This window comes from Alligator mississippiensis, chromosome 2 (assembly GCF_030867095.1).
Source record: "Alligator mississippiensis isolate rAllMis1 chromosome 2, rAllMis1, whole genome shotgun sequence".
Classification (NCBI taxonomy): Eukaryota; Metazoa; Chordata; order Crocodylia; family Alligatoridae; genus Alligator; species Alligator mississippiensis.
Genome location: NC_081825.1, coordinates 137,881,634 through 137,907,186, shown reverse-complemented (window position 1 = coordinate 137,907,186; position 25,553 = coordinate 137,881,634). Strand labels below are relative to the sequence as shown.

At 41.0% G+C, this 25,553-nt stretch overlaps 1 protein-coding gene across 12 annotated transcripts in view; it reads left to right on the top strand.

Moving 5' to 3' along the window:
* Positions 1-25,553, top strand: part of ADGRL3 (adhesion G protein-coupled receptor L3) — a 904,177-nt gene that overhangs the window by 169,356 nt on the left and 709,268 nt on the right. For all 12 annotated transcript variants that reach the window (XM_059722208.1, XM_059722204.1, XM_059722203.1 and 9 more), the window contains one exon: positions 6,482-6,546. The gene's annotated coding sequence lies outside the window, so the exon portion shown is untranslated. The remainder of the gene's footprint in view (positions 1-6,481; positions 6,547-25,553) is intronic.

The following is a 25,553-nucleotide window of genomic DNA, read 5'->3' as shown; positions in this document are numbered from 1 at the left end:
GAAAACAGCTGACCTGTATGTTGACATGTTTGGAACGCTCTGTTGGGAAGCCAAAGGGACCCAGACCCCAGGTCCTTGGTTTCCCAGGTGAGTGCCCTAGCCACTATTTGGGGGAGGGTGGGGAGATGGGAGCTTGCACACTTTCATGTATTGTCTTGCTCAGAGTGTATAACCAGACTGGATGTGTACGTAGTCATCCTGGTGTGTAGGGCTATGAATGTATAATAAAATGCCAGTCTGTGCTTAAACTGTTTTGTTTTCTTGGGGGCGGGGGGTTGGGGTGGAGCGGAGGGGTGAGACTTGTATAATCAAATCTGGATGTCTAATAAAATAACACCATTTGTGCTATATGTTTTCCAGCTGGGAAAATTTCACTTTGGGAGCTACTATGGGTGGCTTTCTGTGTTGTATATTCAACAGCAGGAGTCCCATTCTGTGAAGGAAAACCTTCATGTGGGCTGAAAGTGGAAATTCTACCCTGTGATTTGATCCTTTTAATAAATGCACACTTTTCATAAACAGTAGAACATATATTTTCTTGTTAACTAAAGTAGAACTACATTTGGTTTGTGATGTTCTCGATAGTGTCATGGATACGTTTTAAGCTCCGTATATGTTCACAGAGCAGATTTAAAGACTTCAGGCATGTGAGGAAGAAAGAGGTGGAGACAGAAATCCAAAATTGTTGAAGGGGAAATTGTACTGGAAGCCACCAAGTAATCATAGGGTTAGGGAATGGGCTGCTCTGTTCTTGTAGCACCAAAGTGTTAAAAAGAGGGCAGGCAACCCCTCTACCACAAATCATTAATCTACTGAGTTTGTGCTGTATTTCGATTGCCAGAATGAATCTTTTCCCAGATGCTGTGGGCCTGTGTCTGTCTTTTCCTGTGGATATTAATGGGAGTTTACCATTCACTTTCAGGATGACAGGACTGGACTTTCTCTCACTCTCTTTTGCTCTCTGTAAAGTAAAGAAAGTTCCTGCCTGTCGACTTTAAATATTGCATCTTTTTAAATTTTTTGCCGTGGAGTCTGTCTAATTTGCGTGACTGTAATATACCACGTTAGACATTTGTGGAGGATAATGTACATTGCTGTGATACACGACCATAATGGTAGACTTTAATGTCTTTAAAATGGTAAACCAGAGTAATCTATATTATGAGCTGTAGCCAGTTGCTTCCAATTCTTGCCAAAGATTAGTTTAGCATCACTTTTAATATTTTATGTGCTAGAATTGTTTGCGAAGGCTAAAAGCTTTATATTCTTTTTGCACACATTTACTTTTATCTTTCCTTTATTTGTAAAGTGCACAATGCTCTCCTCTTTACAAATTAATTATACAGAAGAAAATTTAATAATTTTCCAGCTTTACTTTCTTTGAAGGACTTTGCCAGTAATCTGTGAAAAGTAGATCATATTTATTAGCATATTAGATTTCAGGGGAAAAGTAGTTAGAAATGTAACCCTTTATAATATCACTATCTGTGTGTTAATATTTTAGGTATGTAAAACGCTTATGTCTGAGTGACTTAGGAGTTTTTGCCGTGCAAATGGAACTGTAGATTTTTACAGTGCAAAATCCTATTAAAATTTTAGAACATAAGATAAAAATGGCCCATTTACTTTGATATTTGTGCATACCTAATTTGTCCATTTCTTAAAAGTTGTAAACACAAGGTGGAGAAGATATTTTTTATTTATTTATTTATTTATTTTTGCAGTGGCTTTCATTATTGAAAGTAGCAACTAAAGAAGAAGCTAATGAAACGGACATCTGTAATGATTACAGAAATTCCTAATGCCTCCCTTTGGAAGGCAGGAGGGGGAGAGAAGGCTATGGTGCATGTGGTGAGAAGGCAATTTTTTTCCGTTACGCACGTTCATTAGTAAGAAGTCTGAAAGGGAGGCTTGCTGCAACCAGAGCAGTGCACTGTCATAGGTCTTAATCCATCTTGTATTGTCAGAAAACCCTGTATAGCCTTGGCTCAAATGGGAGATGAAAGCAGTCTTGTGAACACAGCCCCTTGTGTGGGAGCTGAGCACTCTTGAAAATCTGACCCCTTGAGGTTTTGTTCACCCACAGAACCTATTACTTTTCACTTTAAAATTTAGCCCAGTTTGAAAAGCTAATACAAAATAAACAGGAATGTTGCAGGAAGGAATTGCAACCAGTTTTCATCCATGTTGAGGTATTAAGAGAGCTGGTTATAGTGTTATGGAGACATAATTTGATTTCATCTTGGTTGTTGATAAAGCTTGTTAGAAGTTGATCAGTTTAATACAGAGTCTGAATGGCCTTGTGGACAGGGTACTGATGGGGGAACTGGGATTTATCTTTGGCTCTGCCATTGACTTCCTGTTTGACTCCAGGAAATTTATTTCACCTCTTTTTTCCTTCCCTGTCTTGCCTACATAGATGGTAAGCACTTCAGGGCAGGGGCCATCTCTCATCGTGTCCTGAGAAGAGTGAGGCTCTGGTTTCAGCTGCATTAAAAGTTAAAAATTATAATTTGTAATCACCAGCATCAAAAAGAGTTTCACAGTGGAGAATGGTAATTTGGGGTGCTTGGAAAGCATACACTGTGTATGTGCATTAGTTCTAGTTGGGAGAAGTTTTCTTGATGTCCACTGGGCCAGCACAGACAGGGCAGTGAGAGTGGGAACTTCCTTGTGCTGTGTCCTGATTGGTTTTCATCCTAGAGAAAGTATTTCAGTTTCCAGTGCCATTAAGTCCCCTCAACTTGTAACTGCAGAGGTTCTTGTGTTATGGGCTGGAGCAGTAATATAACAAGGGGTGGGTAACTGGGGCACCAGCCCTGGAATACCCAGTTAGAGTGGGTGCACGAATGATGCCCACTGCTGCCCAAGGTGCAAACCCTGATGATTACATCCCTGGGCTAAAGTCCATTATATACGAGACCAACCATAAGTGTTACAACATCTCCTGATTAAAAGTGAACTGCATCCCTCAGACATGGATAGACTACCTTGTTGTGTAACATCACTCTCATACTCTTCATCCTGCATGTTCACTTATTAATTTAAATGGGAGTAAAATTGTAAAAGAGATTTTTGACTGTCTAACTTGAGACACCGGGGGGGAGGGAGGGGATGTCTATACGTGTAATTAATTCGACTGAACAAACTCTGGCACAATTTGAGCCAGAGTAAACTAATCCAGATGTCACTGTCTACATGGGCATTTAAATGCAGTAATTTTTTTCTGGTGTTGAATAATAGGCGTGTCTGACAGGACTATCCAACTGCAGTAAATTAGTCTACACCAGCCTAATTGCCATGCACGTGTAGACAGCGATGCTTTTTTTTTTTTTTTTTTACTGTACAGCAAATTAGTCTGCACAGTAAAGTGCATATGTAGATGCCCTCTGGGAAGGGAAGGGTAGGATTTTCAGAGGTTGGGTGCTTGGCCCCTTTGGGAAAAGAGGCTAACCATTCCAGCACCTCAGGTAGGGCACATTAAAGTTATTAGTCACTTCTGAAACTTCAGGCTTCTGGGTCATTCATGGGAAGGGCTTCTGCACTTTGCTGTTTGGCATTCTTGGAACACATCATGTGCTTATGCCCTTATATCATGATGTGTTTTCTTTCCAGTTTTTGGAACCAAAGAATGGAGAGTGTCATTGCTCCATCTCCTAGCAGCTTCTAATTTAGCACGGAAGTGGAGTAGTTTTTAGTTTAAATTGCCTTCACCTTGGCATCTGGAGTTGCAGAATAGTTTGCCCTTGATTTGGTTAGCGAGATGCATTTGTCCCAGTAGTGGAGGATATGAAGACCGCCTTAGAACACCAGCAGTAGTGTTAGTAGAAGTTGACTGTTTTGAGGAAGCTATGCTATCCAGATAGAATTAATCTCTGCAGGAAGGGGAGGCTATTTAGGTTGTCTCCACAATGTAAGAGAGACGAGATGATTTCCTACTTCACTGAGCCTTGAGTGATGCTACTTGCTGAATGGCACTTTCAGTTCCAAAGTGAAACCCCGCATCTGTTTGGTCAGGCAGTCTGACTCGTAGTGCACTTTCTAAGGCATATTTTAGCAGGTGCAGGGAGTGGAGGATGGGGACCTGCGAGTGGCCAAGCTGAGGATATGGTATGAAAGGAAACAAGCAAACAAAATATAAATTTTGGTGTGTGCATAAGCATGCGGGAGGGAATGAACTGTAACTCCTTTATAGCATACTCCTAGCATAACTCCAATGCTAACGGAGTTTGGAGCTAAAACACCACCCACTTTTTTTAAATTACATCTTGGGTCGGACAGGACAGGGCAGTAATGCACATGTTTTGTAGTTGCAGGGCTTAGGTAACTCAAAATCCAGAGGATGGCTGTGCCTTTAATTGTTGCTACCTTTGTAGCTGTTGGAGTCTTTGCAGCCCAAGGATCTGTGGGTGGTTTCCTTAAGTGATTAAAATAATAACAGGGATCCCCAGACAGCATTTGAAATCTGCACGTGAATAGCGTATAGGGAAGATCAGCACAAGGTGATGCATTTGGAAGTTGGAGGGAGAATACTCATCAACCAATGCTTCTGCCTTGGCATAAAGAAGAATGTAGGGGGAAAAACATGCTCTGAATCCTAAACTGACACAGTAGAGCCATAAACCGCTGTATATTGTGCTATGTGTACAAATTTATATTTAAAAAGATGTGAAATCAGGGACATCATAAATGAAACTAAGAGCCTTTTGTTTGAATTTTATTTGAAAACTTGCAGCAAGGTAATCGGGTAAAAAAAACCTAATATTAACTTCTTGAGACTGTTATGGCAAGCCATTGTTTCTGCCATAAAATGCGCCAGTCAAATCAAAGTTTTTCTCCAATGGTTTCTTGAAAAAGAATGTAGTTGTTGCCATAATGTATAAGGAATGTAGTCCAACCAAATGGCACTTTTCCTAGAAATAAAGAATACTGGTTGCTGCTCTTGAAGTATTGCATAGCATACTCTGCAGTCTGCACCTGTAAAACTAAATTTCCTTCTCAAACAATCCATTGTTGATCAAAATCCAGGACTGTAAACAGCACAGTAAAACAGCAACCCGAGCCAAGCCAGAACAATCAGTGAATCTAAGTGTGTGATTTTTTTACACAACTTAAAATTCTCTTGTTGGCTATAATAGCAGTTTTGCCCAATTAAAAGCTGCAGGATCAGGCCCCTATTTCTTCTTATTCACATATACTTATACTTTTCTAGTCAACCATTCAAAACTGGTGACATGAAGACTAAGCTCTTGAGCCTGGATTTAGGCTTCAAATAACCTTCCCTGATTTCCCCCCCACCCCCGAACTGCTGAGTACCATCAGCTGCAATGGGCTGCTTTTTAGCATCTCTCTAAATATAAGGGGATTGAACCCAGCTTTTCTGAGGGCCTCTTCCACAAATTTGTCCAGGCTCTCATAATGATAGAAAAGCAGAGGTCTACTGAAAAATGTAAATATTTGGGGTGAACTCCTGCCCAGTGGCAAAAAATACAATGACTTCAGTGGGGATATGATTTTACCCTTGTGTAGTTTCATTAATGGACCAGCTAAATATTGCTAACATCAGTGCAACTGTTCATTTACTCAACAGGATCTTTGTGGACAGAGTTTACTACTCAGCACAAGGCATCTTAAATATAATTTCAAAAGAGAAGTGGTCTCTGCTGCCTGAACTGACTTTACCCTACAGGCAGAACCCTAACCCCATCAAGTCTGTGGGGTAGTTTTACTCGAGACTGAGCTTTCTAAAGCAATGGTCCAAGGAGCAGCTCTGGTCTCCAGCCTTTACCATATGCAGAATTAAATTTTCTGAGAAGCACGTACCAGAGAACTAGGAGGCTGAACAAGGAGGGGGCTCAAGAAGGAAGATGCAATATATTATAGCCCATGTCATAAAAGATTTAGAGAGTCCCTGCTCTAGATGTCTCTTTGGCAGTGACTGCATTTGATTAACAGTGGGTTCCATCTGACTGGGACTTAGCAGCTGTTAATTCTTATTTGTCATTTTAATATACTTCTAAACGAAGTAATTCATTGTGTTCTTCCTTCTACACTATAAAACTGAGCTAGACCTATAGTTACATTTGGAGACTAAATTAAGGCTTGGCCACTTGTTGCTGCTCCTGTTGAGTGGAATTCTTCAACAATCACTTAAATGGAAAATTGGACCCTTGGTTTATACATTGATCTGATATTCCAGGTACATTGTCCTTTCACTGCCAGTGGTCTGTCTCTTTCTTTATAATTGACATTGATGACTGCCACTATTTTCTTCAATCATTGAGGATTGTACATTTATTTTTTGCTTTCAGAACAAATGTGTTGTATTAAAATTAATATTATTGTCCTTTATAAACCAAATATACTCATCAAATAAATGGTACTTATTGTTGTATGTTATAAATGCATGTAAAAACACTTTTCATGACTGTAATAAATCTTCAGCTCAAATATAATAAAATTATCTTTTTCTTTTTTTCAGAAATGCTGAATTCAGAAATCTGCAAAAAATAGTGAATGGATTTTAGCAACTGAAGAACATAAAAGGTAATTTTTAGATAGTAGGCTCAAGCCTTGTTTGTTAGCTGTCGCACAATGTGTGTAGTGGGTGTTCAGATAACTGCCCAACCCTATCATACTGCATAGGCCTGTGACATTTTCAGTGCTTCAGGCAGTGCTTTCACACTTTCAGCTCAGAAGCCATCACAATTCTTTACAATAGTTCTTTCCCTAAAAGTAATACAGAAACAAAAGCAGCCAAATGAGATGTAGATGAAGAAAGGAGGTGCAGAGTGTCATACTGTGAAATTATTCAGTGTGCATAAAGGTTAAACAGGTGAAAGAGAAACAAATGCTAATGCATTCCAGTGAAAGGGCTGTGAAATCATCTAAATTTGCTCTGTTCTCTTAGGATACCTGTGTAGGTCATTGGACAAGTGGGATGCTGTGGGCTTTTAGCTCTTCAGGGCTTTGGTCCAATCCCTGTTGTCACAAAGAACTGCAGTCTGCAGTTTGCCCAGGGGCTATCCGCTACAGGGGGAAGATCTGACAGAAGGAGTGGAACCAATGCAAGTACTAGTATAGCCTCAGTCTCTAGTTTTTATGTAATGTTGGGATTGTGAGATTCCTTGCAGACTTGGCTGGCTTCCTCACCCTGCATCTCCTATATAAGTGGTATAGGGAGGGCACTGTTCACTTAGTCACAGCCTATATCCACTGATGCAGACTTCCATCTGCACAGGGATGGAGTGGAAGGGCTAGTAAGACTGGAGGACATTCTCACAGCATTAGTGTGATTCATTACTATGGCCTAGTGATCTGAAGGGATTTGGAGAGGGCTATGCTCAGGCTTTCACTTAGCAAATGTGCCTAAAAGTCACGGTGGGGGAAAAAAATCCCACAGAGGCCATAGCATTTAACATGAAAAGAAATTCATCAATTTAAGGTGGAGATACTTGGGCATAAACAAGTAGACTTTATAAGAATTACAAACCTTGGAAAGTATAATAAAATGTAGAGAACATAAGGAAAAAATGCATGAGTCAGGAAAGACGCTGCCTAAATAGTAAAGGTATTCTTATAAGAGGTATTTTTTATATTAAACAGGCATAGGGTTTAATAGGCTCACCTGACGTCTGTATAGATCAGAGGTGGGCAAAATGTGGCCTGCGGGCTGGATACGCCCTGCCAGGCCGTTCCATCCAGCCCGTGGAGCCCCTAAAAAATTTAGAAAATTTATATTTATCTGCCCTTGGCTGCCTGTCATGTGGGCCTCAATGGCTTACTAAAACTCAGTAAGCAGCCCTTCACCTGAAATAACTGCACACCCCTGGAATAGATTAAGCTCTTTAGTGGGGCTTTTTTGGCACTTTTATTTAATAGCTGATTGATCAGCTTTAGATAAGTGCCAAAAAGCCCCGGTGAAGTGCCTGATCTATACAGGTACTGCAGAGCTGGGTTAAAGTAATGCACTTCTTCTTCCAGTAAAGCGTGGTTTTTTGTTTTTTTTTTAACATCTGCAAGTAGCCTCTGAATCTACCTTGCTGCACAATTGCTAATTACATTTTGGATGGGATGAATAAACAAAGATGACAAAAACAAATAAGCTGCACTATTACATCAATATATACATATTCTAATGCGTTAGAAGTGTGTCTTCCTTCTCTTGAAGTTGAACTAGCCCTGAAATTGTCCAGGAAGAGTGCTGAAATGTACTCAAGGGTACGCTAAGGCTAGGTACAGACATTACATTTTTACTGGAATAAGTGATCAGAAACCAGTTGATACCAGTAACAGAACAGAAGTTCAGCACACAAAACCAGTCTATACCCAAAACAGAACAGAAGTTTGGCACACACAGACTGGTTTAAAAATGGTGGAACCCAGTCTAAGATTTGCCCCCTCTCCCAAAGGGCAAATGTGTGTTCTGGTCACTACTAATCTAAAATTGTCACTTACAAAAAAACCCGCATAATTTGGATTTTGCCTCAGGCTTTTTGGATGTCTGTACCTAGCCTACAGGAGAATTGTGCTTTATGGTCTTTAATTGGCTTTTAGTAGTGGACCATATATACAGTATCTGTTTAGTATAAAAAATATCACTAGCAAGAAAATGCTGGGGGAAAGCGTAAGGAAAAATGTACTTGGCCTCCAAAATGAGTCAAGTAATAAATGTGTTGGACATTCCACAGAAGTTAACCCTCTCTATTTCTGCTCCTGCAGGTTTCAGTTGTCTTTCTAATTATGGTGGTTGATATTCTGTAGCAGCTAATTGCTTTAGCGACTTTGATATTGTGTAAAGCTTGAGGATAACTTGTCAGTGTCTTTTTAGACGGTAACATTGTTTACTCTAGCATACTCTTTTCCCTACACCTGGAATGATGATTTTGTGATATGTTATCTATGAATGGTGATTTGGGATATCTGTAAGTTACGACTTGAACATTCATTGTTCTGAACATAAGATACATTGTGCATACAAAAAAAGGAGACTCAAAATCCAGTCCTCCTAAAAATCATTCAAGGCATTACATTTAAAAAGGAGTCAAATAGAAAGGTATTAATGGGCCCAGTAGGATTTTTTCCAGATACCCTGAAGGTTACAATGACAAACTATATGTTGGCAAAGAGATAGACTATGCATACACTGTTGTATATTACTTGATATGTAGATTGCTTGGTGCTCTTTTATGGGAAAGTGATATATTAGTTCCCGATTTTAGCTGAACAGTTTAAAATAATTTCAGTGAAACCATTAGTTTGTATTTATTTATGCTTTTGAAATACCTGTAGTTTGTGTAAAGCACATTTAAAAATATGTCTGTTTTTAAATAAAGTAGGAAGCTAAAAATACCACCAAAATACATCACGGTTAAATACTTTCCAAGGACATAGAAAGAAATCTTGTATACTTTAATGGGATGTGGTTCAAACTGCTCAATTATTCCCAGTAGGTTTCTTAAAAGCTATAAACACTATTGTTTTAAAGTTTAAGTATAGGTTGTATTGCAAGTCAATAAGGCCGTGCAAGGTGCAAAAAATGGTTATTGGTATTTTATATTCATATCTGTATATTTGATCACAGTATAACATTTCTCAGCCTCTCTCATTCTTGGTGTGCAGGAGAGGCAACAGGCAGTTCATTTCAGCTGTGAAATGGTTTCTGGAGAGTCATTTAGCTGGATAAACCATAGGGATAGGTCTGACTTAACAGCATTTCTTTCATTTTGAGCAGTATGGGACTAGGTTAGAGCAATGCAGGTTTCAGTGTGTTTTGTATATTTACATTGTTCTCTATCATGTTGAGTAAATCCCAGCTGCTGTGTGTGTGTGTGTGTGTGTGTGTGTGTGTGTGTTCTTGCAGGACAAGATTTTTTTTTCTCAACTGCCAAGAGAAAGAGTGCGGGTCTGATTCTCCCCCCATATTAAACAACTTAGGGCTTTCTAGAGGTGCGAAGGTTTTCACTTATCATAATGATCTATTCTATCTTTTCTTCTGCTGTTAGTATCAGAAGCTAGGATTACTCAAAAATACTGGATTCTAGAGACTGGGCTGTGCTTCAGCCTCCATGTGACCAGGTCAAAGTAAGAGATTCTCTAGGGCTCAAGGGCATTAATAGACATCACTACTCGTATCTTCTTTTGTATTCAGTATCTTTTTTTTTTAGCTGGCAGATTTCTAATTAATTTAGAAACCACAGGCAGTTGAAGAGTGAACAATGTAATAACTGGCCATGGGGCAGAATAAAAGTACATCAATTATTCAGGCAGTCATTGCTGCGTATTCCATTCCTGGAGATGTGCTTGCTGTCAATGTGTGTCAGCCGTACTGCTAATGCCCTTTAGAATTTACATGCATAAACAGTGGCCTTTAAAAATCTGCATGAAGGTAACTTCAGCATTTGGAATGAAAGCTGCTAGTACAATGAGGAAAGTGCGAGCTGTCTGGCTGCTGATTAGTTCCTTTAACAGGGCTTGGAGTCACAGTGTGGCTCTACAGACAACTATCTACCAGGAATCTTTGCAAAAAATGAATAAATCCTCTAAGAGATGAGCCACAGTCTAGTCACTGGAACAAAGGAACAGAACAGTGCCACACTAAGCAAGTACTAAATGACTGTTCAGTAACCAGCGTTACTATGCAGTACTGTCACTGCACTGTTTTTTCCCCAACACCACTGTGCAGTAGCAACAAGCTATGACACAGTAGCTCATTCCTGTTGTGCTGTAGCATCTCACCCTATGTTGTGTTTTCTATGAGCAACTGAAGACCAACATCTTTTATATAATATCATCCGCTGTTGTTTCCCTGAAATCCCTGAGGTGCATAGTACATGGATTTCACAGTCAATTCTTTGGGAAACTACTTTGAGAGGAACAAACCAAGCCAATGAATTCAAACAACCATTAGTAAGCCAAGCAGCTCTCAACCAAATGCAATCCTTTCTACTTCTTTGCATTTGTGCTCCACTTGATTGCATGTGATTCAGCTTGGAAGTATGAGAGTTTGAAAACTAAGAAGCACATTCATATTATGAATAAAAGCATGTGAAGGGACACTTTTGATCATCTCTCTTCACTTCCTGCATAAAACAAAAACAAGGAATTTCTATCCAGTGATTCCTGCATCAATCTCACTATCTTGGGGCTGAGGTAGGACTCATCTTTTGGAAGAACTAAATGATAGGTAAACCATCAGAATAATGGAGAAGAACGAAAAATTGGAGGCCTCGTCCTACTGAAGGTATTGGGAGCTTTGCCATTAACTGTCCTTGCAGCAAGAACACCTATTTGAATCCAGCCTGCTTTTGATGGCAGCCATCTTGCTTTTTAAAAGTGAAGTGATTCATGATAGTGGCAAGGTAGGGCTGGTGTTACTAGTTATACAACATACTGGCAAAGTGACCACTTCTTGCTGCAGCTTTGAAAATGACAGTTGCATTTAACAGTGGAAGCTTAATACTGTGATTCATGTGGCCATTAAGACTCCTTTCCCCACTAGATCCCTTCAGACCTGTCTCCCTGTGAGCCTGGGTAAAACAAAGAAACTGGATTTGCTTTAATTGGCTTGGCTGTAACTTAAACACTTGAAGCAGTATTAGACATCTTTCTCTGTTTAGCATTTCATGTTGATCCTGATGATATACACAGGATCAGTATTCATTAAAATGAAGAAACTAAACTCTGTAGACAAATGTGTTGGCTAAATGGTGCCTTCAGTGTACTGAGAACAAGAATGCAATTAGCTGAAATGTTTGTTTACAAAATTTAATTCCTGGGGAGTATCTTCTCAAATTGCCTCTTACACTTTCTTTGGCTGGTTTTGTTGCCAAGGATTGTAATTTGACAGATTCTGTAAAGCTTGGCTGTAACACGCACATAATAGATCAGTTAAACACTCCATTGTAAATCAGAATAAAACAAAAGAATATCATTTTTGCAGACAGAGAATTCAGCTAGATGCCCCCTCAGTGTTTCTAGAAGTAAATAAGAGCCTTCCAACTTGTAAAACTATTCTAACAAGAGGCTTTATAGATGCATTTTTCTGATTTTCTTTGAAACTGAGCACGTACTAGATCCAGAAAGCTATTTCTGAATGGCAGGTTTTATTCTCCTTGGGAGCTGTGGATCTGTGTTTTCTACCACCAGATCAGGATTACTACAGTACAAAGGAACATATGATTTGCTCTGATTGGAAATAGGTGATTTCATCAGATTAGGGACTAAACTTTGGGTGGCATTGTCCCAGTCAGCACTGTTATCCAAGGATAGAAACTACTCCAAGTTAAGTCGCACACTTTTCCAAATCTCACCTGTTGGCCTATGTTTGCAAAGGTGGCTGACAATTCCTGGTGCCCCTGTTTCTTTGGATGCTTGTGGCACCTTAAAGGGGCCTGATTTTAAAGAAGGTGATTTACCAAATATGGTTGCCCAGCATTTCCTGAACATCGGCCATCGTTCAGGTATCCCCATTGTGCAACCAAAGTGGAAGTATCAAGAACCACTAGCCATTTTAGAGAACATGGGTCTTGCCTTTCCATTCTTATGAATCAGCATTTTAAAGGCTACAGATTTAAAAGTTGCTTTTTAGGTCAGACAGGAGATGAGCAGCTGGTGCAGGGGTGAGCCAGGGAGACTGATTACTTCTCTGACTCCCAGGACTCATGCAGGGGTAGAAAAATGGCACAACAGAAGGTTCAGAAGGCGCTCTCCTCTTCCAGTGTCTGTCCAGTCTAGACCTGGGTCAGAGAGCCAAGGAGACGAAAAACTGCAGAATGAAGGAAAGGCTGTGTGGGGAATGTCTGGGTTATAAGCAACCCCTTCGATCAGGAAACCGGTGGATAGAGGCTACTTTATCTGGACTGGCCAGTGCGCATTGCTGCAGCTGCTCTTCCTCTGTACTACGCAGTTACCACACAAGCTCACTGGGGCAGCACACCTCTGTATGGCCTGCAGGGAAGAACCCCAACCTAGACGGGCATCATCTGAGCCAACGGGCTGATTCAGCGCTTAATCTTTCTATTCAGCTTCCCTTGTAAGGCTTTAAAGGAGCTAGGAGGTTAGTTAGGCAGGGGTGAACAAAAAACAACAGATGAGAAAATTAATATAGACTTTATGAGAGCCAATGAGGAAATTGATCTTAACAAGAATAAAGTGGTTTGTGATGCTTTTAATATTTGCCACTATTGAGTACTGGAGAGGTGGGAAGGATTGGTATGTGCTGTTTCTTTCTTCTTACAAATGGTGAAGTGCATTAAATAGATTATGATTTGCCACAGAGGTTGTGAGGTATAAAGGATAAGGAACACTGAGTGTATGTTGTTAACAACAAAATGGTACTTATTAATTTTAAGGCACTGAATAAAATGCAGTTTTGTGTGCTAAGGTATACAGTGTGTCATTATTTATTAGCTCATTTATTTCCTGCTGTATGCCATCGTTCAGCTTGTGTGGTTTTTTAATGGCTTCATTCAAATGATTAGAGTGTCTGGGTGTGCATATCACGAGACACTGGGCAACTAAACACTGTATAGGGCAAGCTTGCCTTGTATATCTAGTGGCCAACATTAGGCAGTTACCAAAATAATTTAATTTCTTCCCCACTTGCAGAGTACCGATTAAAAATGAAATAAACTACTGCCAAGCAGATTAACTATCAGCAAATTAATTGATGGGGAAACGGACTAATAAAGACCCTGGATATACATGGGGGAAAAAAGGGTTACAATTTGCAAGCCCCTCAGCAGTTCAGATAAAACATGGCTTTATTTGCCCAAGTCACATTATAGTAGCTATGAGGTTCCACAAAGATGTTGCAGTGAAGCATACAGTGCATTGAATGTTAAATGTAATATGGTTTTAAAAGACAGCAGTTTTCAGTATTCCTGTGTGATGTGCTGATTGATCCACAGTCTTCCCTTGGTGATACCACTGTTAACTTGAGGTTATGCCATTGAGTTTATTGGACTGGATGAGATAGAGAGGCCTAGTGGGTAGGACTGAGACTGTAGAGATGCAAGTTCTGTTCCACACTCGGCCACTAATGGGCTCTGACATTGGTGCAGACTCTTCACCTTTCTGGGTCTCGCTTTTCCCTTCCGCTCCTTGTCTATTTTGTCATCTAAAGCCGTATAGATCAGGGGGTATTTCTTATTGTGTGTTTCTACTGTGCACATCACAATGGTGTCTCAGGAGCAGATGAGGCATCTCAGGGCTACTGTACTACCAGCAGTGCTCAAGTATCACTTTCCAGCAATGTGACTGAGAAGGGGGCGTGTCACAGATTGTTTGTTTGGTAACTGGCCATGGCCAAATCCCACAGGCCTTACAAGGCCATGGGTCTTGGGATGCATGTCTCTGTGTGTGACTGGGATCCCCAGGTACAGTGCAGATCTCATGGTATACTCTGGATCTGTAGGCTTGGCCCCTGGCTTGTTCTGTGAGGTATGAAAGGAGAGGGGCAAATGCCAGTAACTCAACAGCATAGGGAAGAGGCAGCTCTTCAAGGGGGAACCCTTGAGTAATAGCACTTACTATTTCTTGTCTGCTATAGGTATATTAAGAAAAAGGAGTACAATCAGAATTTCCATTATCTCAAAGTCCTTACTCAGGCAAGCACTATGTGTAATTGTCAGGGGTTTGCCAAGCCAGGGTCTCTGTTTAAGCTCAATATGATGCTTAAAATTTGACAGAAAAAATAACATTCTTAAAATACCAGTGTTGTTATTCCAAATGCACATTAAAATGGAAAAACAATTGTCATTTTGAGTGAGTAAGGTATTCCTGAAATGTGTAGATATGTAGGCCTGAGAGCCTATTCTTCAGACAATACATGGGCATATATCTCATGAAGCTATTTGCATTATTGGGACGATTGTTGGCTAAATTAATAAGGTATATTTATTTGTGTTGTAAGAAGATTTCTGCTGAGGTGGCAGAAATCCTCTATTTTGTCAAATTTTCTTAAACTCTGACCCCTTCCCCCCCCCCCCCCCCGATGTCAAAACTGTTCTTGAAATCGAAAATATTTAATCAGATCAAGATACAAAAATGTAACTGAAGAAAGAAAGCATGTGAATGAACAGTAGTGGAGTTCTCCATGCAGATGGCTGGGGGGTTATGTTTTCATACAGAAGACAGCATTCATTAGGAAACAGCATGGTGGCTGGGTCACATAAGATAACTTGGTAAAACATCTGGACAACTAGAAATGTAACATTTTCCCTTAGTGCCATTCTCCTGTTCTCTAAGAGCTCAGCTACATCTTTGCCACGAGCCCTAGGTAAGACGCAATGTTTTGTTGTAAGGGGCAATACAGGGAGTGTATCATCCCTCATCCCAGAATAATTTTTTTTTCTGGCCCATCAGTTGATACTTTACTTTCATTCATGTGCCAGCTGACAAACTGTGGCTTTTGCCTAGATTTGGGGGGGGGGGGGTGCACTCACCCCTGCCCACTGCATACGATAGAAGGAAGGAGCAACCTCATGGAGGTGAATCTCTCCATGGACATAATAAACACATTTGCCATGATGCAGGTAGTCTGTACAAAGGCATAATGGCATCAGTGGAAGTAAAGGGTGGTGTGACTGGGGCAACTGCCCCAAGCACTGCTTTGAGGGGTGGCAGGAATAGAAGCCACTTCTGTTGACTGGCTGTTACCACTGGCAGCTGGGTAGTTGCCACTGCCCCATGTGTTGCCATTGCCTGTGGCACAGAACTGCCCTGTTCTGCCTCTGCATAATGGAGTGCTTTATATTCACTAATCCCATATGCAAGAGAATAAGGCTGCACAGAGCTGAGCCCTAAGGTATCAGAATAGGAAAGCTGTCTTTGAATAAAGTCTAAATCAGAAAACAAGTTTAAAAACAAACTGTGTTTCTTTCCATTAAAAAAAAAGAAAAGAAACGTAGGGTTTAAATGCATTCAGGTTGTCTCGGAGTCATTTCCCTGAAGTTTATTACTGTACTTTTATAGGTAGGCTGTGTACTCTGTTAAACAAATGATATTAACCCAGTGATTTGCTTTGCAAAAGTTATGTGGTTGAAGACTGAAGCTTGAAATACGGGTTTGCTTGAGCATTGAAACATTAGTGCCTTTGAACTGTGAGGCCTGCTCTAGCTACTGTCCAAGTTGATGGGTAGTAGACTAAGTTAGAAGGGGCAAACTTTCTGTTGTGTTGCAGTGGCCTTCAGCAAAGTAAATGACACACTGAGCATGCTTCTATCCTGCACAGCAAGGAGGATGGGTAGGGTGGTCATTGGTCCTGTTTTATACCAGAACGTTCTGCTTTTAAACCCTTTGTTTCTAAATACGAAATGGACAGCAAAAAGTCGTGTTTTTTTTCATTTCATTGCTGGAAATGCGTGTCAGTCATTTGTCCTTGTGACTCTATTGGCTGTGTGTAGAGGTAGGGCAGTGCACAGCCAGGAGGAGTAGGGTTCCAACCAGCCAGGGAGGGAGAGAAGGGAGGTGGTCTTTGTCATAGCCCTGCCCCTTGCTGTTGATTTGGCCAAGGGACCCGGTGGCCCCACCCCTTGCTGCTGATTGGGAGGGGGCCACTGCCTCCTTGGCCATCACCACTGATTGGCCAAGTGGGCTGATGGTTCTTCCTCCTCCCCCACCAAGGGGATGCCCTGTATTCAGGGGATGGGTCAGTGGCCACTCTAAGGAGGCGCTGAATTTTTTGCAAATCTGCCTGCAAATTTGGATGCCCAACTAAAACTAAGCCACAAGTAATCGAACCTTTGGAAAATTTAGGGTTAGCAGTCTCAATGTCTAGAGGCCTAAAAATAAGATCAAGAAAAAAAATCCAATTATAATACTATAAAGCTATTTTAAATATAATAGCTTTAGGTATGTATTTTTCAGTATAAATATACCCCAAAGGAATCATTCTATTTTTAAGAGGAGTTTGGTATTATGATAATATGAAAGAAGTATATAATTTATTATTCCAGTTGGTGGTGAAGAAATTTAACATGTCAGGTTCTCTATTCATTATTCCAGCAGTCAGGACTAACAGGCTGTTCTTTCACCTTTCCTGTCAGTCATTTAGATAGACCAATTATAGATTCATTTAAAAAAAAAAAGAACAACACCTTTTTTTTTTTTTTTTAAAGGGAAAATGCAGAAGAATGTAATGCAGATTTTTTTCCCTGTTAATATACTGAAAAGGGAACATTCATGCCCACATTTTATAAGCTTAGGGGTGAAATTCTAACATTTACAGTAAGAATCATCTTTGCTTTGCTATGGAGTGTCTAGAAGCTCCATGTAGATTAATTTTAGACATGATTTCCTCATGTATCAGTGTAGCTCACAAGCGTTGTTAATGTCAGTCAGCCAATCACTGTGGTCTTGTACCAGTTAGAAGTGTCTGTAATAAAAAACCTGTCCAGGATTTTCAAAAAGGATGGCTGAAAAGTTAGGTTTCCAAATCCATATTTAAACTCTGAGTATGTAAGAACTTACACACATGCCTAATTGCGAGGAGTCTGATTAACTTCAGGGACACAGCTATATAAACAGGAATCTTTGCAGGATCAGGACCATAGGTTCTGAAATAAAACTCTGAAGTCAGTGGGAATGTTGGCATTTATTTTAGTGAGGACACAGACAGGCCCAAAGTAACTTGATTATCAAACATGCCAAGCACACAACAGCTTTCTTTGACTTTCATAGGTACCCAGCACTTTTGGAAACAAGGGAATTTTTTCAGACTATAGAGATAGGGTAGGGGAAGAGTTTACTAAACTCATCTGAAAAAGAATAAATCTATGAGATTTATGAGCTCTATGAGAAATCTACAAGAATAAATTTAATATAAATACATATAATAACAAATGATACATACCCAAATGTATTATACTGAACATAATATGAACAGATCTGAAGAGGAAGTAGGTAGTATTAAGTGCTTTTGAAAGCCTCACCCAGGATTCCTGAGGATTTAGGCCAAAAATACAGAACTTCATCTGGTTATGCCTCCTCAGCGAGGAAGAAAGGATAATTCTCTAAGTAAAGACATTTCTGTGGCCACGTCTACATGAGATACTGACTGCGCACTTGTTACTGCACAGTCATTTTGTACTTGTATCCACAAGTACTAAATGACTACACAGTAACGGGAGTTACTGTGCAGTAGTATCATCAAATGGCTTTTAGGTGACACTGACTACCACTGTAGCTTGTTACTACGGGCACTCAACGTCTTGTTTAGATGCAGCCACTGATATGTAGAACAGAGAAAAAAGACAAGTCCTAAGAGCCATTTCCCCATTAACAAGTACCAAGCTTTGAGCAGTGTCCTGCGTTGAATGGTTGCATCCTGAGACTTAACAGGTTCAACTATACTTTCAGCTTTTTGGCACCACCTACCCCAGCTGTATATTTTCAGAAGAAGGTGGTAGCAATCCCCAGGCAGTCGCAATGCTGTCACATCTTACTTGTTGAGCAGTGATGTTGCACTTCAGGAGTCTAGGCCAGAGTCTTCAAGCTGGCAGCTTTTGCTTTCATCTTCTCCAAAATGAAGATAGACGGAAATCCAACGTCTCTGGGAATTTTAAAGTGACACTCCCTAAAATCTTTTAGAGTTGGAACTGGCTTCTGATTTTCCATTTAATACTTAAAATGTGCAGTATGGCTTCATGTAACTGAACATGTTGGACTTCGCCTCTCTCAAACATTTGTATAAATTAAGGGCTCCTTTTGCACCTTTGAGATCATATGCAAATGGTTTAGTTAAGCTTTTCAAGAAGGTAGCCCTTTCCATAGCCTTATTCCTGCAAACATATGCGCATGTGTAGCTTTTAAGTATCATCTCATACATATGAATGAGCTGGGATTGCACCCTGTTTAACTGTCTGGAACCCTTGATCACACAGAGAATCGTGACTCACCCCATTCCTAATGGCAAATTCTGTAGGAACTCTGATTAACTCCAGGCCAGAAACATTGATTTCAATGGGACTGCTGCTGAGTTAAGCACCTATGTGTGCTTTTACAGGCTATTTGTAATTTTATTTTTGTACTACAAACATGGCTTGTCATATTTGTCTACATGTACTGAAAGCTTCTGAGAGAGAAAATGAAGTGGAAGTTAAATGTCCCATCAGTTGAAAGTCTCTCAGGGCATGCATTATGATGATTTCTGCAGGCATCAACATACATTTCAATAAGGCAGTAGTTTTCTTCTTCTTCCATTTAATATAGGTCAGCCTGGATCCTTCTGTGAGTTTGTGGGTACTCTCTGTTGTTGAGATCAGATGTTTTTGAAGGCCTTGCCAAGTGGGTTATATGCGTTCACTGTGCTATATGCTATGCAGGAAAAGCAAAGTGGACACCACCCTTCCTATAAACATAATCATAACAGAAGCAGTACGTACGCACTAACAGAAGGCCTAAGATTTTGGACTACCTACCAATGATCAAAATGGTAACATTACCAGAGGATGTCTTTTATCTGCCTTCTCCAGCAAACACATTGCTCCATTAGCTTGGATGAGATAGTTGAGAGCTATGTCAGACCTAATCAGGAATCATCTAGCATAGTTCCATTGACCTTGATCAAATTTCATGTTAGAAAAGTGGGTGTTGGGTATACATGCCCCTGACTGTCCCATGGATACCTTCTGCCCTTCCAACCAAATCTTTGCATTCTTTTTCAGGGATCTTATTCGTGTATTCTTGGTATCATTAGATACAAACCTGTTGCTTCTCTTAGGAGGTAGAGAAGGGATTCTGCATGAGTACAGGGAAGAAGGCTCCTATTCCCAGTATTTCTTTATCCCAAAGGAAAATGGGATTTTTTATTATTTTTTGTCCAGTAGAGACTGAACAAATGCACAGGCCATCTCATTTCCAGGATGGTAATGCTGGCCTCCATCATTCCATTTTTCCTGGCTCCAGAACAGTCTGTGGCTCTTGACATTCTCCCAGCCACAGAACCACTGAAGAACCTTTTTGTCTTTTGAGAATTCCCCATAACAGACTTATTTGTTGCCAAGTACAGTGCATATTCAAGAGGAGACCTGAGTTGAGCATTGCTATCAAATGTCTTCCTCCTACAATGGAAGGAAGGCTTGTTGTATACCTCTCCACCAATTTCTGTGATACCCAGGATGATTTCCACACTCAAAAGAGAGAATGCCAGATTGTTCTGTTGGCTCTTTTCCAGCTAAGGTGGTTCTGGCTGATGGTTCTAATGTAGAGTCTCACTTTGAAATATTCACTCCAACCACAGGTTGTTACTGATGTCGTGGCTGTGGCTGTAGGACACCAGACAGTAGCTATTCCTGCTATAAAGCAGAAATACATCTACCGGGGAGAGAGATTCTGCAAAATGGAAGAAGTTCTTGATGCAGACACCCCAGAAAGATATTGACTTTGACAGTATGGGCCTTTGACTGGCTACTGCCACTCATGCATGTAGGTTATCTTTTTCTCTATTTGAGTTCACCTCATAGTGAATTCAGCTTGTCATCCACCAATGAAAATGGGTTTTGTCTTTTCTCAGCCCACAGGACTAAAGCTTCTTGAAAGGAGGGCTACTACACACTTGCTAATCAGTCATGGAACTCACTGTTATGGAGACCTCAGTGTTCTGCAGTCTGTGTAGTGTTTATCAGACTGCTCCTTCAGTCACCTCACCCTGGAGATGATCTTTATGATCACTGTTGCTTCTAGTGTCTATGAATGAACTCTTTCTCTGCAACATTCCACAGGGACGAAATGGTGCTGAGACCTTGCCAAAAATCATCCTCAGTTTCACCTGTGACAACCCATCTATCTGTCCTGAGGTCCCACTTAAGATGGGAAGAAGAGAAGTTATACAACCTAGATGTATCCAGGATTCCACTTTATAACACTAACAGCAGTAAACCAATTCAGAGTTGGGACCTGTTTGGGTGTAGCTAGGCATTAAAAGTTCAGTTCATCTAGTTGTGCAGGACACTGAAACTCTGCCAGCCTCACTGGTCATCCCACTAAACACTGATCTCTTACCCATGGGACCCACAGTGAAATCCACATAGGGAACATCTCAAAGAATCGCCCCATTGCTAGAGGCCTAGTCACCATTGTTTCAGATGTGGAAAAGGGCTCTTTTTGATCTCCAGCTTTCTTTACTCAGGTGTAACTCCTTTAACTTTGATGCAGTTATTCCCAAATTTACACTACTGTCATTACATATACATTACATTACTATCAGTGAGGCCAGAATTGGGCCTACTGTCTTAATCCTGGCCCTTGGGAAAAATAGTCCACCTATTGAAAAGGAATAAATGTGCTAGGAATGCCTGGTGGGCTGACTGCATAGGATGACAAGTGCATTTCCCTTTGCCATGCATATGTACAACACAGCCCCATGGTCTCTAATTTTCTTTCTCTTTGCATGCCAGGCTTATACAAGAAGAAAAAAAAAATCTAATTTGAAGACACCATGTGCTGTTGCTGAACCTGCCGTTAGCGTATGTTTAGAGGATGAAGATGCTTCTCCTGCAGTAAGCTAGGGCTTCCTACTGTGAGATGTATGCAAGCTGCTTGTGTCTCTTCTCTTTCCAGGAGCAGCTGTGTTGTTGTAAGCACCCTGAGGAAGGCAGGCCTGCCAGTCTCTATAATATTTAAAGAGTCACTTTGTTTCTTCTTATAACTACTGTAGTTCATTCAAGTGATAGACTGATTTGCTGATGAAACTTTCTTTTGAGCCACATGTTTGCAATTTTAACAGGTTTCTATTATGAAGAAAAAAATCCAACATGAGCAGTTAAAAAAAAATCTGTAAGCACACTCTATCTTCTACAAATGTGTGTAGCTATTTCACATATAACAGCACACATTGAACCTCTTTGGCTTACTACTTGTGCTCTAGAGTTTGATACACTCATGCACGCATCTCTCCCTCATATAGATCTCTAATTATAGGCAATTAACAAGTGTCTTCATAATATTTAACCTGGAACACAAACTTTAATAGCACATTTTAGAGTATTTGAACTGTAATATTCTACAGAATTTGCAAAAGACTAGGGTAATTTTTTTTTTTTTTTAAATGGGGTGGTGGGTGTTTGGATGCAGGTCACCACCGTACATATGTACATGCATACATACATACAACAGGGAGGCACTGCCCCAAAGAGTCTGCAGTCTAAGGATAAGATGAGAGACAACAGGTGAAGGCAGGAAACAGATGGCAGAGCTCAAAGTAACAAGGAGATGCTTATGATAAGTGTGACATGCAGCAGTCGCAGCACACCAGCTGCCTTGTCATTGTCAAGTGATTTGTAGACATCACAGCAGAGGTGAGTTTTAAGGAGATTTGAAGGAGAAGAGTGTCACAGCTGTGAAAATTTTTACAGGAAGAATTTTCCGTGTAGAAGAGGTGACAGAGGGGAAAGTATAAAGGTTATTACTTGCTTTTATTTATTTGCATACGGAATCTTGATAATAAGACAAGACGATAATATCAGGGCCAGGTCTTTAACTTTAAATGGAGTTCTGCCAGTTTAAACCAGCTGAGGTCCTGGCCCAAGGTTTAGCACTCACATAGTACATTTCATCTTCAAAGTGCTTTGCAGGCATCAATTAATCCTGCTGGGGAGCACACCAGCAAGTGTTGTTCTAATCACTTTGTAGATTGCAAAATGGATAGGGATGGCAAGGGCAGTATTTCCATGCTAGCAAGACCTCTGCTGAGGCATCTAAGCCAGAGATTTAGATCCCTCAGGTCAATAGAGTAACTCAAAGAGAGGAGCTGAGGGTATGCAAGCACTCCATGGCATCCTATCATCAGATGGGAAGGGGAGCTTTGCTTCCAAAGGAATGGGGCAGTGATGCCCAACTCCTTTTGCCCCATGGGCCAGATGAGTGACTCAGGTCTGGTCTGCAGGCTGGATATGATACATAGGATTGGTCCACAGGTTGGATCTGGTGCTCAGGGCTAGTCTGCAGGCCTGTGGAGAGCTCTGCGGGAAAGATGACTTAACTCTTTGGACTAGATCTTGCCTGCAGGCCATATCTTAGTCAGCCTTGAAATGGGGTCTGCCTTCATGCCAGTGCAGTAACTCCTTGTCCCTACAGTCTACCTTCTGCAGAACCAAGCTACTTGAATTTTCCCTAACTGAAGCTATCCCAGAGACCACCCTGGGTGATATGTCCACATAATGTTGAACTGGCCTCGTGTATTTGCATGTCAGGCATTCATGTGCATAAAGTAAACATTAAAAATTATATGGTGTGCAGTTTCACATATATCCCTTTCGAAATAAGGTCGCGTATTGTTTATAGTTGTCTGAAGAACTTTAGATTTGATGTAAATAGAGTACAACTCTGATCCCACAAACCACTATACCTTTGCATATATTTTGCTAATGTGAACAGTGATTAACTTGAATGTGATCAGTCGTGAGTAAAAATGTGTGTGACTCAGGGCTTGCAGGATCTGGTCTTAAAATAAAAGACTCTATGAATTTGTTATGAAACCTGATCATTAATAAAAGAACGAAAGTAGTTAGAGTTACTTTCATGCTCCAAGTCTGTGTTCCTCTACATTGGACAAAGAGCTAAACACAAGCTGTTGCGTGGTAACAATGAGGCCTTTAAGTATCATCTGAACGTTGCTTTTTGCTAAGAAACCTGTTACATTTGTGTAATATGCAATTTGCTGAACTAGTCATTATATCGTTAAAAAGAGCTTCTAAATAATGACATGTACCAGCACAAAATAATAATTAGTCAGCCCCAAAACCTTTATATAGTTTGCCTAACACAGTATCAATCAATTTGAGGCTGGAATAGACACTTCACTGACTGAGTTTCCCTGTCCTTTAGGCATGTTAGCAAGTGAAGCAGTTTTCTATTACATTCAGGATTACTGACTTTTGAAGACTATGGGGAGGCTGCTGTTGGGCCTGATTCTGCTCCTGCTGCAGTCCATGGAAGATTTGCTGTTGCCTTCAGTATCAGCCAGACTGGTCCCACTGGCTGCATCTACATGAGACGCTGACTGTGCAGTTGTGTCCCCAAACATCTTCTTGGTGATGCTGACTGCACAGTAGCTTGTTACTACTGCAGAATAGCATTGTGTCAGGCTTCATGCTGTGCGACTACTGCTCAGTCAGCATCTTGTGTAGATGCACTGAGTCAAATCCTGAGCTGTAGGTGAAGAGTGTTCAGTGCAAAAGTAGTAACGATTTGTCTTCTGCAAGTCCTGGACTGCTCTGCTCCAGCTTGTGGAGGCTGCTTGCCACATTCTGGCAATGGCCACAAGGGGCATTACTACAGCTAGGGATCTGCAGGAGATAAGGCAGCTTTGTCCAGGGCCAGGATTCACCAGATGGGCCCAGTCCCAGCGTCCATCCAGCTGTCTGGGTTTTCCTGGACATGTCCTGCTTTTTTGATCCCCTGTTGTCCATGCAGGTGGTTTTTTAAACTGCAGGGAAACATCCGGGTTTTTGCTCTGCCTCTGCTTTTCCCTGGTGCTTGCGGCTTGACTGCTTAGGGCTGGGAACAGTGGGAGCAGGGGTTTAGGACTGAGGGGCAGAGGCAGGGCACTGGTATATCACTGCCCCCCCCCACCCCCACCCCGCTTTCCCCTCCCCCAGTCATACCCCTTTCTCCTCTCCTGCCCCTCCTTCTTGTCTCCCCCTCCTCCCCTACAGGTACCCTTTTTTTTGGAAATATGGTAACCCTACATTCCGTACATTAGAGCTGGCACTGGTTAGCGCCACATGCTTCAGTGGGAGGAGCAAGAAGCCCTGCAGTAGTAGATTGCTTTGGGCTGATCAGTCTCGAGGTAGATTTCTTTCTATCCCTGTTAGTTCAAGGTTGGTGCGTGCCCTGAGAGTGGTGGGTCTTATAAGTAAACTTTTAAGGCTTACTGGTCTTGCCTCTTACTACAGCAGCTGGGAGGTGTGGGGTCACACAGGAATTGCTATGCAGAGATATATTCTATGCACTCAGGGGAGCAGGGGAGACATTATCTCTGCTGACAGTGTTCATTTTAGAGGTTGTTCACCCTGAGAAACATTTGTATGCTGTGAAGCTGGCAAGACTTCTCTGTTGTCTGGTGCATCTATCCTGGCACGAAGAAGAGAAAGCGGCTAGGGATGTTCTTTAAATATTGCTCTTCCCTCATACTTTACTTCTTGGTATTATAAATGTTGGGTTTGGAGAATGAAGGCGAGATAAAAAAAAATGGGGAAGCTTCCTTTCAGAGCATAGCAGGACTCTAATACTATTTCCCTAGTTGAAAATCATTGGCAAACTCGAGTCTTACTCTACACTTTGGCTTGACAATTCAAGCCAAGACACCTTTTCAAAATGGATTTTAATATATCACCTCCCACTCTGTACACCTGACAGACCTGACTGGAGACTGGCTCTGCTGAGGCAGATAAAACCAAGACATCCACAGTTTTATTCATGTAGCATGTTTCATGAAAATAGCAAGAACTTTTGGGTTGGCATGAGGACAGTGGCATGGCACAGAACCAGGCCTGTTGCATGTTAAATGGATTTTGGCCTGACTCTGCAAAACTTAGTCAAATGAGTACCTT